Source organism: Miscanthus floridulus, chromosome 6, assembly GCF_019320115.1.
Source record: "Miscanthus floridulus cultivar M001 chromosome 6, ASM1932011v1, whole genome shotgun sequence".
In the NCBI taxonomy this organism is placed as follows: Eukaryota; Viridiplantae; Streptophyta; class Magnoliopsida; order Poales; family Poaceae; genus Miscanthus; species Miscanthus floridulus.
In genome coordinates, this window is record NC_089585.1 from 33,971,712 (window position 1) to 33,988,806 (window position 17,095).

Sequence of the window (17,095 nt, forward strand, 5' to 3'; positions counted from 1 at the left end):
ACTCCCGGTAATAAAGAAGCAAGTGATGGGCCGTCTGATGCAATTACAGAGTCTGCCATTCCTGGTGAAAGCACTCCACCTCTAAATGCTCGTACCTTCACTCCCCCAAAAAATTCATCCGCCAAGGGAAAGGAGGCAACTGGTGCTGTTCATGAGGACTATGGGTATGACTTTTGTCCCTAATGTTAGCTTTGTCTTGTATATGCATGCACTACCTGTTGCATGACCTTAGCAAGTATATCCTCCTTGGTATAAATAGGTAGATAAAATGTTATTTGTTGGAGCATTCTAATTTTATCTTCCCCATGCAGGAACGTGCTGGGAAATAAACGACCATGATCTGCTCGCAAGGAGTTATTTCCTTCCAAAAAAGAGAAACAAAGGTTATCTAATTTACTTGGTATTGTTTCTAAGTATAAACAACATGCATGGACCATATAATGACCAACAATCCTTTCAAGTTGCAGTGAGGCGTGAAGCTCCATCTTTATGGTCTCCACCACCATATATCATCCACCCTGTCTACTACTACCGCTAAATAAAGAGTCTGCCTTGTCGCTTGTGCTATGGCAGTGATGTATCTGTACCTAAGAGTACAATAATCCATCTAGCATTAGTAGACTATTTGCAGTGTCCTATTTCGTCCCTTGGCTGACTGGTGCCCTGGTGTCACCTATGTATGAAGCCAATCCTAAATAAAAAGTTAACAGGGACATTTTCTATTTGATGTACTTGTCCAGTACTGTTTTGTACCACCTACGTGTGAAGTAGTTTTGAATATATAATGTTATCTTCTCCTACGAGTTTCTGGCTAGCCATTTGTGACATTTCTAGTGCTATGTTTCTAACCTAATTATTTTGTTTTATGAGAAAACTATATTTGGCACCATTCCATAGTTATATGTGAGACTGTTTCCAGCTTTACAAGGTACCTATTTTTGAGCTATGTTGGTGATGCCGCTAGCCTACTATCTTCTAACACTCAAATAGCAATAGAACTCTAGCAATGGTATTCGATGGCACGTCATTATTGGGATTCAATAAAAAAGATCACATTCCATCCATTAGGTCCTCATAGTACAACACTAACTCCAAAGACATCATGTCCAGCATCGAATAAAATACATAGCCCATCCAAAGTGTGCTGCTATGATAGGCAGCCACTATTGACCTTGCTATTAGGAAACATAACTAGGTTGAACAAAATATACACAAACTTAGTGATAGATTGTAGCCATCGACTGACATTGGTCCCGTACCATTGTCATCCTTCATCAGGGCTTTAAATTTTTTTAGCTTTCCCTAGATTAGTGTCGTCTATGACATCCTCCTTGTTTGTGCCGCTTCCTGCTAGATTTGTGTTGTCCATGCTGTCCTTCATGGCACCAGTTCCTCCTAAGACAGGCTCTGTCCAAAAATCATATGGAAAAAGCTCTAGTGGTTTCCTACAGTACAAGTGTAGCGGCTTATGTAAGAAACTGAAGCCGGTATGTACTACATATATATTCAAACGATTTAGCTCCTATATCATTATGGGCTCAAAATGTGTCCCAGTAACATATATAATTAAAACATATACCACTGTTGTGCTGCATGCGTTTTGATATCATGTGTTAGAAACAATTTCAAACAATCAGAACTTTATCTGGTAAACTAATACATTAATGATATTGCCCACTAAGAATATATCATAAATAAAAATTTGAGCCAATTACTCTTGGGGATTTTTTGGGAGCTCCACTTGTATAATGATATACCTTTTGCATCCTGCGGTTGAGCTTCCATGCGTAACTCCTTCCGACCCTGTAGAATCATGTGCACCATTAATAAATATCCTTGTGCATGTGTACCCCATACCTCGATAGAAAAGGCAACAGCAACCCACTTAGACTACATCTTAAATATAGCTTCATACCTTGATTGGCTGTGCATCTTGCCTCATCCTTGCTGTGTCCTTCACGTGAGAGTCGTGAGGGACCAATTCCCTTGGAGTATGCCTCTAGGCTGTTTGGGACATAAGGACCAGTGAAAGACATGGATTGGATTGCTCCAATAGATTCTGCAGGTTCATTAGGCACAATGTATCCTCTCTTCACACGGACACTCCTCCATTTGTTATCTGATGGTACTGGTAATCCAGATGCCAACTGTGAGGCGCTATGCTTTTGTTGTGGCTATGAGAGATGCATACTTTGTCCAGTTTCAGCATGAATATACACGTCATGAAGCTGAGAGTTGATGCCAACTCTAACAAAAATGGGAAAAAGTTCAGGCCCAACCGTAACAATGAGTGCCCTTACATAGTCACGGTTGTCCCTGGTAGCTTCAACACATTCCATCTTTTCAAACTTATAGAAATAATCAAGAATGCCCTTTACATCATCCCAACCCCAACATTCTCTAGGCAATCCGCTTATCCTCACCCAAAACCTTTGCAGCGTTCCATGTGCTCCTATACTCTCCTCCCATCTCCTCACTACCAAAGCATTATTGGAACCAAATAATACCTGCCCAATTGTAGCCCTCTCTAAGATGCTTATGGATGGAAACTCGATGAGATAAGTTCTAGGAGCTACTAGAACTGCTTTCCAAGGGTACTCTAAATTATAGACCTCCCGTAGTATGCCTTGAACAACCTCTGGAGTGGATTCTGAAGGACCCAAGGTTGATGCAATTGCACATCTCTTTAGTGTGTTTACTCTAGCCTCACGATCTTTGCTAGGCCCTAGCCAGATGAACTGAGGAAAATAAATAGAGTGTTGTTTACCTCCACATTAAAATTTTGCTGGAACGCTCACCAATCTAGCGCACTTAGATTGTTCTTCTTCCTTCCTTCCACCCTCCATCCTTGTAATTTTGTTGGTGCTATGGCCATTTTACCGGCCTTCAGTGACTTAAATATATGTGGGGAACGACCCATCTACATGACTGAGCCATGATTTGTATGCTTGAGCGGTTCAATTTCCTAGAGCAAACTATTGCCGAACAGTTGGAAGGATACTGATAAAGGTGCCTTATATGCAATTGGCTGTACATGACCAGTTGCTACACTAGCCTATTTTACAAAGTTGCAAGGACATTAACCAAAGGAAGATCTGCTGGCATATGGTCAAGTGCACCTCTAACCTTGTGCATGGGCCACCGAAGTGCGGAGCCTCATAGGTCAATGCCGGAACCTTAGGCGTCCAACTACCCCTACAATGCCACCTCACCATCGCCCAACTGAACAATTAGAACTAGACCAAAGGGAACACACTAGACAAATAAGTGGAGTATGTAAATTTAGGCCAAAATTCTGTAAGGTATGTGGTTTCCATTGTTTGGTAAAGTAGGGTTATGAGGGGGACATCGTTAAAAAGAATCCCTCTATAAAAGTTTGGCGGAAGGGTTGACCTCTTATGAAGAATTAGTTGATTTGAACAACATCGAGAAGTTCTTATGAGTAAGGAATTCTACTTTATACCACTAATAATGAGGAAAACAGTATAGCAAGATAAGAATAGGCATTGTTTGACCTCTGCAGTCACGACAGCCATATACTATTTGGCCATCTTATGGGCGAGCAATGTACCCCTTGTTTTTCCATACATCCAGCACACTTATAGATTCGCTAGGACATATATGTGATTATCTAGCTGCCATCAGTTTTCCATCAACTGTTTGGGTCCCTGTTCGTAAGCAGTTACCTTGTAGTTGCATGGTAGCAGTGTTAGCCTGAACAACCATGCCATTCCAAGGCAAGGTACACTAGCCTTCCCTATTCTAAATAGTGGCCTTTGCTTGCAGGCACACATCAACTATTCAACAATAGTTATATGACCATTGGCTTGCATCCCGCCTTCCCTACACTGTTGTACGAAATGCATATATTAATAGAAGAGAGGCGATAGGGATGGATTCAGATCAGAGCCGTACGGATATGGGTGCGTACACCACTGTTTACCATACTTTAATTTAAATTCAAATACGAGTACGTATATTGTTAGATACAAATGCAAAACGAATATCTCGAATTCGGATATCTACTTGATTTTGAGGATGACAGGTATCTATTACTTATCGATAGTTTAATAGTATACTAAAACCATAATGGATAGAGGGATTTAAAACATAGCTATATAACACCATGTACAAGGACAACTACAGAAAATAAAATAATTTAATAAATATTCTAATAATTAAATATATAAAATATAAGACAATTATAAATAGTATATATCAATTGCTGGATTCAAATGAATAAAAATAAATTCTACAAGTATATAAACAAAATAAGATACTAATTAATATGATTAGCCATATTAAAATTAATTAAACTTAAGATTTTTATATCGTTACTAAGATAGTACCGGCTTTGTCACATTTTGTCGAATACGAACGTGGAATCAGATAGAGAAAAATCTTCAAGAGCAAATACGGATGCATCCATTTACCATTCATATTTAGATCGAGTATGAATATGGATATCCATATTTATACTAAATGAATACGGATATCGGATCTTTCGGATATCTAGAAATCTTGACGTCCGCATCCATCCCTAGCCGATACCCGATAAAACACCTAACAACGACATTTATTACTATAAAATATTTGTAGCACGCAATCATTAATAAGAAGACCAGTCTAGCCAAGAAAGATTATTATTCGACTGTTTGCAATTGTTCAATACGCCAACCCCTCCCCCCCCCACCACACACACACAATGTTTGGCTATAGTCCTGTTTTATTTGTTCTTTAGCTTTTCAGTACTTTGCAGTGGGCGGAACTAGGGGGGGGGGGGCAGCAGGGGCCGTGGTCCCCCCAATCCAGTAGAAATATTTTTAATATCCCTATAATTACTTGTAATTTATAGCATATTAAGACATCATTTTACCCATTTTGTATCATAATATCATGATTTTTGTTATCGATACTAATTGCATATATAAAACATTGAAAAAAAATTGGTGAAACATACACTCATGTATGTATTTATCATACTTAGAGGTGTCATCGTATTTCTCCGATCCTTCTTAAACAATGCTGCTGGTTCCACCACTAGTACTTTGTGCACTACAAATTGTCCTATAGGATGCGCCAGAACTAATTTTGGAACTACAAACATCCTTGGCTAATTGCAGTTGAATCATGCTGGGTGGCAGGGAGCCACAAAGTATCATTTAATGATATAAATAATCAGACCGGACCTATTCATCTTTTTCATTCTAATCCCATGTGACAAGGAATAGCTGGTGCATTTATACGAGGATAGAAACTTAATGCTAGAACTGCTATAGTTACTACTTGAGCTTTCAAACTGAAGGTTAAAGCTTGTTTCCTTGATAAAAAAGGCACTTATTTTTGTAAGACACGTGCATGTATGAAAGTAAAAAATTGTCACTCTCTTTGCCTCGTGTTGCCTTAGATGACAAATCATCTACGGATAACAGATAACCATACAATACTAGCTTTTTCTAATAGTTCGTACCTATGCGTTTGGTCAACACCATGGGCATCCATAGGATTGTAGGAGTATCTAGCTTTTCCAGCGTGCGGAGCAGGCAGTAGTGGCGTGCTTCTAGGATGTATGCATGCGTTAGATTGGCTACCAACATGCATGCATACGAGTATCGGGCTATCTAGCAGGTAGCAGCAAGCATGCAGAAGGTAGGCCACCACATGTGTTGCCAGAATCGATGCTCTTCTTGCTTCTTCATGTCAAGCATCTTGATAAAAGTAGTAGTCAACAAGCATCCTTCTGCTTAGTCATGCATGTTATTACTACAGACCAGTTTTGAGTCCCTTTCCTTTACCTATCACCTAGGTACACATCCTTTGCATTTCCATGCTTCTTTGTTTCCATTAGTTCATTCTAAATGAGGGTTATTTACAAATTAGAGGGGAATCTATCAATGCATCGTACAACAAGGTAGAAGAAAGGGTGTTATAGAGCTAGGTACTTTGATTTTCAACGAATAAGGGAGTATATGGTACTAATAGGCAAATAACCATATGAAGCATTGCCATTAACATCCATGCTACAAGCAGTAATAAGTGGAAGGTTTCCAGATCAAATACCAATACATTTTTGATTCATGGAAATAATAACCCATACTATAGCTAACATGGTACCACTCGCATATATGAAAAGATAGTTCAATTGGATTTATTTAATTACTTACAAGAACTCACATGGATAGCCAGCGTTGGCGTTAGCTATGTAAAAACTTATCCACAATAGCAATTGCAGGAGAACTCACATCGCGTTCCCATGATATGTCCTCCGTACTATGGTCTCCTCCACTTAGATGGCAGCGTATGGCTTCTGTAGAGTCCACCACACACATAGGCCAGCCCCAAACACCAGCGATATGGCGAATCTTTGTAGTCTGTGATTTTGCAAGGGCTTTTGTATTTGCTTTCATCTCATCTATGGAATCAGAAAGACTCATGCCTCCTCCAAAATATTTGCTTAGTTCTCGCACACCAATTGCCTTAGCCAGCCCAGTGTGGTTACCAATATTATGAGCCAGCGTAGTATCAAAATACTCTTTTAGTTCCTCAACTAAGCCAGAAGCAACCATATCATCAATATGGCGACACAGATACTCATTAAGAACCAGATCATGAGTATGGACCCAAAGTAGACAACTTTTGAACCTTAAATTTGGCTTATACTTTGCTATCGAAAAAGGATTGACAAGGGAGGGATCAAGGTGGTCAACAAGAAATCCATGCATAAGTGAGTTTGACCCACCTACCAGAACTAGGAACTTGACCACGCCTTGCAATAGACTCTGCAGTAGTTGTTGCAATAGATCGAAAGGAACGTACAGACACATCATCCGCAATTGATGAAATAACCCCAATTAAGTGATGAGGAATACCACCTTGATCATTCAATCGGATCTTGTTAGTTGCGATGTCAAGACCAGCATATATTTGCATCTTGTCCGCATTTATCACTTCACCACCAATCACCTTGGATATGTCAATTGATAACTTCGTCTTGCATGTGCCAGTGGCACCCATGATTACCACCGATTTAATCGACAACATCTATGAGATGTAGTTTGATCCTGCAGAGGTGAGGGGGATGGGGTGGAGTGGTAGAGGGGAAAGTGCTTCTTGCCCTTTAAACCCTAGGTCGACCAGCCCATGTATATGAAGAGTCAATGGTGTAGTCGGGCAAGAAGAGGGGATGGGGGTAAGTGCTATGAGCATTGGTAACCTAGGTCTGGCAAACTAAACAATGTACACTAGCAGGCATTCCTATAACTACTTATGTACTACCATGGATACACTTCGCAGAAAAACTTAATTATGCACATGTATGTAGTAACATAATGCAAAGATGTATGAGTACAATATAATATAGTATCATATGTATGTGGACAAATCCATAGGTCCACAGGTGTGGCGAATGGAAGGAGCTTCCTCTAGACAATCAAAGAAGAGGCAACCCGACAAAGGAGAAGCTAAAGTGTCAGGTGCCTGCACATATTTCTTTACTTTCCCATCCTCTCATGTATTTGTGCAAAAGTCATGTTCTGCCTATAATTAGTTCGAGGACGTCATGACCATCTCCTTTCCATTTTTTCATACTCTTGCTTGCTAGATCTCTTGTTATCATCTCTAATTGTAGGTTACTTTGCCCCGTTCTGATGATTTCATTCTTTGGACATTTAAGGGACATGCTCCATTGTAGGTAACATTGTGCCTAGTTTTGTTGTCTTTGTGTGCTCATGTTATGCCTACCACTGTTTTGGCACTGCTCCCACACAACCTGCACAAAGGCACGTGCATGCCCGTGAATAATGGAGAATGACCCTTAACCAGGCAACAACTGCTGCGACAATGTTACCTCACCATCGTTCATGTCGTGTGTGCCTACCATTGTTTAGGCGTGCATCTACAGGAACTATGCAAAGGCACCCGCGTGCCTAGAAATAATGGAGAATGCCCTTGAAGTGCGCAACAACTACTGCCACAATGTCACCTCACCACCGCCCTTGGCACTACACGACATCACCCGTGTCGACGCCACAGTCGCTCGCATTAAATGCGATTCTTGCGCTGCTGGATACAACTCCATCCTTCTAGCTATAAAATTTAGTACCTCAGAGGTCTTCCATATCTCAAGAGGTAACACATCCTAGCTCAACTTCCTTCCCATCGAGTATCATCCCTCTCTCCCCATTTCTCTGCTCTCCTATAGGAATCCAGCGGCTACAATGGCCTTCCTCTTCGCCGGTGTCCTTAGCAAGGTGAGAAAACCATGACCATCTTTATGAAATCTTACCCTCTCCTATATATTACAAAAATGACTTACCCTCCTTTTCCTTGTAGATGGCAGATGAAGAGTGGACCACTAGCTACTGCTTGAACAAAGATGGTTTTCCCAAGCTCCTATATGCCACCATGTCCAGGATAGGTCTTTTGGATCACCCAGAGTATGTAGGTAGAGAATATGAGTATGGCACAGAGCGGTGCGAGGTCATCATCTATGTTGGAGGAAGTAAAGATTTCCCCAACATAGGGTCGTGGGTGGTTTCTACTATAGGGTTTCGGTTTGAGGACACTTACCAATCTGTCGCTCGCAAAGCTTTGAGGTACCTATGCCAGATTTATGAGAGGTCAATATGTCGTACACCCATGAGATTCTTCCCCCCTTTAACAAGAGACAGTCCTGTGTGGGTAGCCCGAATGAGGACCCTCAAAGGCCCTGAATTACGTGAAAGTGACCCAACTACGGTGTTCATGTCTACCTACCTGCTTTCCCTAGATAAGCAATATGACAGGCATGCCACCCATTTGAAGAAGTGCATTCGTAGGATAGAGGAGGCTGAGAACCAAATAAGAAACCTGCAAGTGCAGCTTATGGAGGCTAAGGCGTAGGCAGCTAGAGCGGAGAGCCGTGAGGCTACAACAATTGAAGCCTTCAAACAGGCCGAAGACCGCCACACTCAGCAATTGAAGAATATCTACCTTGTCACTAGGGCCAAGAGAAGGACCCTTGTTCTGGAAGGGAGAGAATGCCTAATACTAGATGGAATACCAGTTGCAACCATGGAAGAAATCCAAGGGAAGATTGTGGACACGCCGTCCGCGTCTCCACCAACCGAGGCCTCCCATGGAATTTCTGAGACAGGGTCAGTTGATGGAGAAGAGATTCTCCCGCTGACTCAGGCACCACCAGGAGATGGCATCTGCCCTCACTCCATCCTCCTAGAAGATTTCTTAAGCTACGAAGAATGATCTAAGTGAAGACATGGGCCCCTCAAGAACCCTCGTTGTAGTGTTTATTATTTCCACCTATAATGTAATCCCACATGATGTTGTGCTTTGAGTTTAGTGATGTTGGTTGTTTGAATTCCACTTGAGCAAACATTTCTCTACGCCAATATGCCATTTCTCTACACCAATATGCTAGTGATTTTATTTAGTGACCTAGAATAGGTATTGTGTAATGGATGCCAAACTCTATCGCCCTTACATAACATCATACTAGAAAATACATATTAGCTTCTATTGAGATATTTTTTAGTACAACATACATATGATCCCTAAGATTTGATATATACCAAGAAGATCATCTTCCACAACATGGTAGTGGAAAAAATTAATTAGCTATAGCTTTCGTTGGGATACTTTCGAGTAACACGTATACATGATCCCCAAGATTTGATATATCAAGTAGATCACCCGCAGCGAAGCGCGGGCATAGTGGCTAGTGAACGATGATGGGGGGCGGGCATTTCTGGGGCCGTCCAGATCGAGATGCCATCACCGCCACCGGTGGATGAGGGGCGGGCCATGTGGGCATGTGGCAGAGAGAGAGAGGGAGAGAGAGGATGGACCTAATTTTTTACTATTTAACTCTTTTTTTGAACAAAATTTATATTTGGTCCCCAGAGAGACTTAAACTCATCTTTGTATCATGGGTCGGCGCCATAAGTCCTGGCGTCGAGGTAACACGTCTTGACGCCGAAGTACCTGGCCGTGGGCCAGAAAAAAATCCTACGTAATCGGTACCTCGGCGCCATATGATCTTGGCGCCGACCTCGGACACACTGATGACCATGGCGTGGTTAGGCGCGTGCGATGACAGTCCATGGCGCGGTCAGGCGCGTGCGATGGCGTGGTCAGTGCTACAGTGCGTGCAGAGGCGTGGGCGACGGAGTGGGCAGCGATGGGATGAGGCGGGACGGCGTGCGGAGCTCAGGCAATACCATCGCACGCGCCTGACTGCGCCGCGGACTGCCAGGGAGATGTATGGGAGAGAGAGAGAGAGAGGAGTGGAGGAAGACAGGCAGATGCACCAGCACTGCTCGGCTAGCCAGTTTTGTGACGAGCACAGGAACCGAGGCAACACGGCCGCCCAGTCTGCCAGTCATCGGCGTGTCCGCACCGACCTATTATGGGGCCGAGCTACTGGCCACTGTAGAATTTTCTTCTGTGCACGGTCAGGTACCTCGTCGCCATAGGATTTTCTTCTGTGCACGGCCAGGTACCTTGACGCCAAGATCTGTGAACACCGAGACGTGTTACCTCGGCGCCAGGACTCATGGCGCCGACCCCATGGTCCAAAGCTGAGTTTAAGTCTGTCAGGAGGGCCAAATGTAAATTTTATTAAAAAAAGGTTAAATAGTAAAAAATTAGGGAGGATGGACAACTTCTGACATGCTACATTAGGCCAGTGCAGAGGCCGAGAGAGAGGGACGGCGACAGTTCCCGGTCCGACGGCGCCGCTGGCGACGAAAGTGACTCAACAGCTGCCTCATTTTCATCTAAAAAAACTGCTGCCTCATCCACGGGAAGGGACCAAGGTACTTCACTCATCATCCGCCAACTTGGTGGATCTTAACCCTAGCGCACTGTTTGTCTAACCCTAGCTGTTTAAACGGTCACCGAACGGTTTAAACGACCGCTAAACGGTAGAGTGGCGAGTTTTTTTTAAGAAGGTAAACGGAAATTAAATGATTAATTGTTTAAATGGTAAAGAGGAGGAAAGACTATCTAAACACCCTAAACAGAACAGAGGTAAATGGTTTTAAACAGACTAAACAACTATTTAAATGATTCTTTAGACAAACACGGGTAAATCTAGTTGAGTTTTATCTGTATAAATTTATATGCTTAAGTTTATTATATATTCATAAATATGTATACTTCATTTATTACATGTATAAATATGTATATTTGGTTCTTTTATATGCATATAAATATATTTTTTAGATAATGATATGCATATAAATATAAAATATGTACTATTTTTTTTTCTTACATAAATATTTATAAAATGTTATAATAATTGATTTTACATCGATAAATATGTGTATTTTGGTAATGTTGTGTAAAACCGTTCAGACCATTTAAATCCATTTAAACATCATCTAAACCGTTTAAATGCTAAACAACGCCTAGCTGTTTATCATTTAGTGTTTTAGGATAACACTGACCTAGCTGACTCATGCCGATTCGATCTAGGTTGGGCTCAGTCATTGCCCTAGCGACTCATGCCGATTCAATCTACGCTGGGCTCAGTCATTGGGGACGGCTCCTCCGGAGCTCATCATGTCTAGCAGCAAATCAGCGTCTATCGCGAGGGGGTGTGCGGACAGCAGCACGAATGCTGCGACCGACGACAATGGTGTGATACAGGATGGAACCCCTAAGAAACGCCTGCCATAATCACAACAACAACCATTTTCTGAGATAACAAGCCCTTCATTCCTCAACTCCACAGAATAGCTGTGTAAGAGGAAACATAGCATGTCTCAAGCTACCAAAACTATAGCCACAACAAGCAGCACGACCCCAAATATGACCATAGCCAAGCAAATCTGCCAACGAAAGGATTTGTTAAAGTGCATAATAGACACAGCAATAAAGCTTCAGTAATTTGCATTAGTCTGAACTTACTAGGGACGAATTCGATTTCTTAGTCTTGGCTCTTTGGCGACCTGTGTCTTTGCCTCTTTGGCTGCCGCTGCAGAATTTTCAATGTTCATGTCGACTTCCTCTGGAACAAGATAGTGTACACATTACCTAAGAAGCCAAAAATTAGGACAGCATATGTACTATACAATACAATGTAAAAACTTGCCTATTATATAACTCCTTGGGCATGTACAAGGGTAGCAAGATCGTTAAACACTTCATGTACTTCACCAATCTGTTGTTGGATATCTTGAATGGCTTGCTCCCTTTCCTCGATTATAGCTTCATTAGAAACAATTTCATTGTCCAATTGCAGCACCTCTTGTCTTCAGAGTAACATGGAAATTCATCAGAAAACTGAAAAAAAAAACAAGAAATAGGGATTCTACAAATTCTTGCAAGTGATGTCAAAGTTTTTTTCACATAACAGGTTGAGCCTGAAGGTTATATTACAATGTGAGCCTCTTTGGATGCAAACATTGTTTTTCGATCCACTGCCATCAAACATTATTTCGTTGCTACTCTAAAAATCTCTCTTGTGCAGACATATATACCCTTGTAAATTTACGTTCAAAAAAATGGAGTTTTGCTCAGGTGGACCTGTCCATAAAATTTGCACGAATCTTGAAGCAGGCTGATAATAATTTTTTAATTTATTTCGTAATGGATCTGGTCTAGGCTCAGCCCTACCCATGTCCAAAGTCCAGCCCCTGCCCATCCATTACTTTTGACGTTATCGTTCTGAAATCACAACAGCCGGCGGGTGGCCGCGGCGCCGACCGAGCCTGCCTCCGCCGCGTCGCATCCCCCGCCCCTGCATTCCGGTCCTTTTCTCCTCGACCGCTGCCATGCTGCAGCCCCTGCCTCCTCATCCCCGAGAGTCTGCGACCCTTCTCTCCTCTTCTGTCGCCACATACACGCAAATCCTCTTCCCAAATCCTACTCCTATGGTGATCGGTGGTGGCGAGAGCTCGTCATCCTCGGCTGCTCCGTTGTCAAATGTCCCTCTACGAAGTCCTCGGCCACGCGGGCTGCGGCACCTACGCTGATGCCTATCGCGGTCGCTGGTCACTGCTGATCCAACGGTGCCGTTGTCATGCTCAAGCAGGCCCACTATGTCGTCAACACCGGTCACGAGACCGAGGCTTCCTAAGCGGCACCTATGCGGCTTAGGAAGTAGCATTAGTTCACTGGTATACTATGTCGTTAATAATTAATGGCGGAGGCAGGCTCGGTAGCTGCGTGGCGCCGCAGCCGCCGCCGTCCGTCGTCGTCCGTCCGCACGATGCGCGAAACAAGCACGCTCGAGGCAACTGGACTGGACGGGGCGGGATCCATCCACAACTATCGGCCTGGGCTGGTCTGGACTTGCTATGAGCATGGGTAGGGTCGAGCCTTGATAATACCCACAAGATGAATTAAATTAAATAAAATTAAATTAAATGTCTGCTTTAAGATTCGTGCAGTTTCTAGAAAAGGGTCCACCGGAGCAAAACTATAAGTTGCCTTCCGGGGAGGGGAGGTGGCGGCTATGGGAGAGGGAGGCGCGGCTAGGGCGTGGGCAGCGTGAGGAGGAAGGCGATGCTGGGAGAGGGGCGGAAAGCGCAGGGGAGGGAGAAGGGAGAGGGATAGGGATAGAAAGGAGCAATCGCTCTTCTATTACTGATTGATTACATCCCCTAGTATTTATAGTCCTGATTGGACTTGTATTCCAAGCAACCTACGAGAGATCCTTATAGATTGGATTCTCTCTTCCATAATTAATCAAACTCTAATATGGTAAACTAACTAATACTTAGATATGGTAACTCTTTCCAGAAACGACGACGGTGGGAGCGGCGGCACCTCTCCTTGTGTGCGCGCAGCCCTAGGGCGCGCTGGAGGTGCCCGGCACCCCTCCTCGAGCCTCCCTTGGCCCGTTTGCTCTAGGTTGGGGGGGCCTCCATTAAACGTATGACAAAAACTCAAAAATATATACCCTTGGAAACTCACATGACAGTCCACTTACATCAACTAAGAAGCAGCCCAAGCCCTATAGCTTGACCACAAACTCAGGGGCAAATATGCTATGGAACATAGGGTTTAGATGAACGTCCTGTCTTTCAAGTAAATGAGCTAATGAAATAGTTGACAGATATCCTAACATGTATAATTAAACCCACACCTGCCTAATGCACTACAGAGTTTTGAGCTTCCACCTGACAACTAGCTAATACTAGCTCAGTACCGTACCTTTTTGATTCAGCAAGTAACGAACGCTGCTCAGGCATATTTCCATATTCAGAACTTCGGTCATCTGTAGTATAGCTGCATCGCAAAGACTACAGTAACATTCAGACGATTAGCAGGCAGCCCAGTCAAAGTAAAAACAGCACAATTAAAAGTGAGGATTTTCTTTATTCTTGAGATCCACTGGTGTTTGTTGACTGTTTTAGTGCACAAGAGAGGATTTCGTTGAAAGAGTTACAGTAAAACTCAGCAAGGTGAAGGCTGCAATGTCCATGGCCTTTTAGATGTTAGTATTTGGCCCAGACAAAGGATTTTATGAATCGGACATAGTTGTGCCTGGTGTTTCTAATATGGTTACTTATCACTTTACCAGATTACCCACAAAATAAACAAACTGTCCTTTGGGACAGAATTCCCTGGTGTTGTTAATCCATTTTGATGGGTAAGTATCTACATTTAGATTGTTGAGCATAAAATGGTGCCAATTTCTTTTCAGGCATTCCTATTAACCTAAATATGTAATGTCTTACTCCAAAGTCTAAAATGTTGGTCCTGCTGCACAGGTAAGCAACATGCTTACCAGCACACACACCACGGCTAGAGGTAGAAGAAGGGGTTGAGTGCAGAGCGCATACACAGCATACACACACAAGCTCTTAACCAGAGCTCTGAAGACTGAATATGGCAACTGAACTGCCCTTTTCCATTGCATAGAGGTAGTATATATATACAAGTTGCTAGTACCTCGTACACCAGTACACCTACTACAATGTCCTCTAGGACATGGCTGATATCAGCCCCAACAACTAAGATACGGCTGAGCTAAGCCTCTACTACCTAGAGTACAACCTGGTACAAGTGATGGCCTATTGCCATACTTGAACAGGGCAAAAGACAGTAGTGAGCTGACCACATTGCCAGCTCTGCATCAGAGAAAGAGAAGGAGATCAGCAGCAGATTATGTCTTACAATTCTTTCCCTAATCCTGCTGCTAATCCTAGGCCTTGACCTCATCCATGCCAATCATCTTCCTCAGCTCCATGAACCGCAGGCGCCCAAGTGACTTGGTGAGGATGTCAACGAGCTGTCTACCGGTCTCGACAAACTCGATGACGATCTGCCCTCCATCGACGCAGTCCCGAAGGTAGTGGAACTTGATCTCGATGTGCTTGCTCTAGTCGTGGAGGACAAGGTTCTTGGCGAGGGCAATGGCGGGCTGATTGTCCACCATCAGAGCTGGCTGGTGAGATTCCTCGCCGGTCAGCTCGCCTAGCAGCCGGCGCAGCTAGACAGCCTGGAACGCCGCCGTGGCTGCTGCGACGTACTCTGCCTCACACGTCGACAGTGCCACGATCTTTTGCTTCAGCGATTACCAAGCAACGGGGGCTGCTCCAAGGAAGACGAGCACTCTAGAGGTGCTCCGTCGCACGTCGATGTCGCCCGCCATGTCTGCATCACTGAAAACCGTGAGCTCCGGCTCACCTTCCTCTGTTTTGGGGGGTGCCTCACTGAAGACCGTGAGGCGCAGCCCACCCTTGCCACCGTGCTTGGGGAAGATGATTGCTTAATCGAGCATCCCCTTGACGTAGCGCAGCAGCCTCTTCACCGCCGTCTAGTGATCCTCGTGCGGGTCTTCCATGAATCGGCTAACGTACCTAACCGCGAACGCGATGTCCGGCCGAGTGTGCGTGAGGTAGCGTAGCCCGCCGATGATGCTTCGGTAGCGCGTCGCGCCCACCTTCGCCGCGGTGCTTGTGCTTGCTCAACTTCAGCCGCTCCTCCATCGAAGTCGCGCACGGCTTGCACTCTGCCATGCCGTCGCACTCCAACAGCTTGCGCCGGCCCAGGGAGATGCTCTGCTTCCCCTGTCCCACCTCGATGCTAAGGTAGTAGGAGAGCGCCGAGATCGCTCATCTTGAAATGAGCCACCATCTCGTGCTTGAAGGCATCGATGTCCTCTGCTCGCACTCTAGTGACTATTAAATCGTCCACGAAGACGCCGACGATGAGCTTCTCCTTCCCCGTCGCCGTGTGTAGAGCGCGTGCTCTGTGGTGCAGCGAGTGAATCCAAGCTCGCCCAAGGTGGCATCGAGCTTAGCGTTCCACGCCCGTGGGGCCTAACGAAGCCCATAGAGCACCTTGCGCAGCTTGAGCACAAGGTGCTCTACGCCCTTGACGATGAAGCCCGGAGCTTGATTGACGAAGACCGTCTCCGCGAGCTCGCCGTTGAGGAACGCCGACTTGATGTCGAGGTGGTGGACGCGCCAATGCTTTGCCGCTGCCATGGCCAGTAGCAGGACGGACTCCATGTGTGCCACCAGAGCAAAGACCTCCTTGAAGTAGATGCCTTTGCGCTGAACGAAGCCGTGTACTTCACGATGGCATCGCGCTCGTCCCGCTTCATCTTGTAGACCCATTTGAGCCCGATTGGCAGGCAGCCCACTGGTGGATCAACTGAGCTCCCAAGTCTGGTTGTCCTCGATGGCCTTCATTTCTTCCAGCATCGCCCGGTGCCAATTGGCCACGCATTCAGCCACCGCGAACATGGGCAGCTCTTCTGCACTAACAAGGAGCAGCTACGAGTCGTCGAGAAGCCGACTGGCCAACCCAGGAGCTCCCCTGTCACCGATGATGTTGTCCACCGGGTAGAAACGAACCTCCTCACCGTTGTGGAAGGCGTCTACATACTCATCGATGTTGGTGGGCGGAGAGGCGAATTCAAGCAGGAGGCGTCCCCTATCCTGCCAAAGCAGGGGACTATAGTGGAGGCGAGTGCGCCGCTACTGGTGAAGATTGATCGCCCGTGCCCATCGTGGCCGGACTTGGCTGGCTCCTCCTCAGCCGCTTCAGTTGCCAGACCTACCCTGTTCGTAGCCTGCTCCTCAGTGCCTGCATCTCCTCCTCCTTGAATCACCAGGTGCTCGACGACAAACATGCTGCT

General features: G+C 44.7%; 1 pseudogene; it reads right to left on the minus strand.

Moving 5' to 3' along the window:
- Positions 1-11,762: 11,762 nt before the first annotated feature.
- LOC136460467 (syntaxin-22-like) lies at positions 11,763-16,463 on the minus strand (annotated as a pseudogene).
- Between the last annotated feature and the right edge of the window lie 632 nt (positions 16,464-17,095).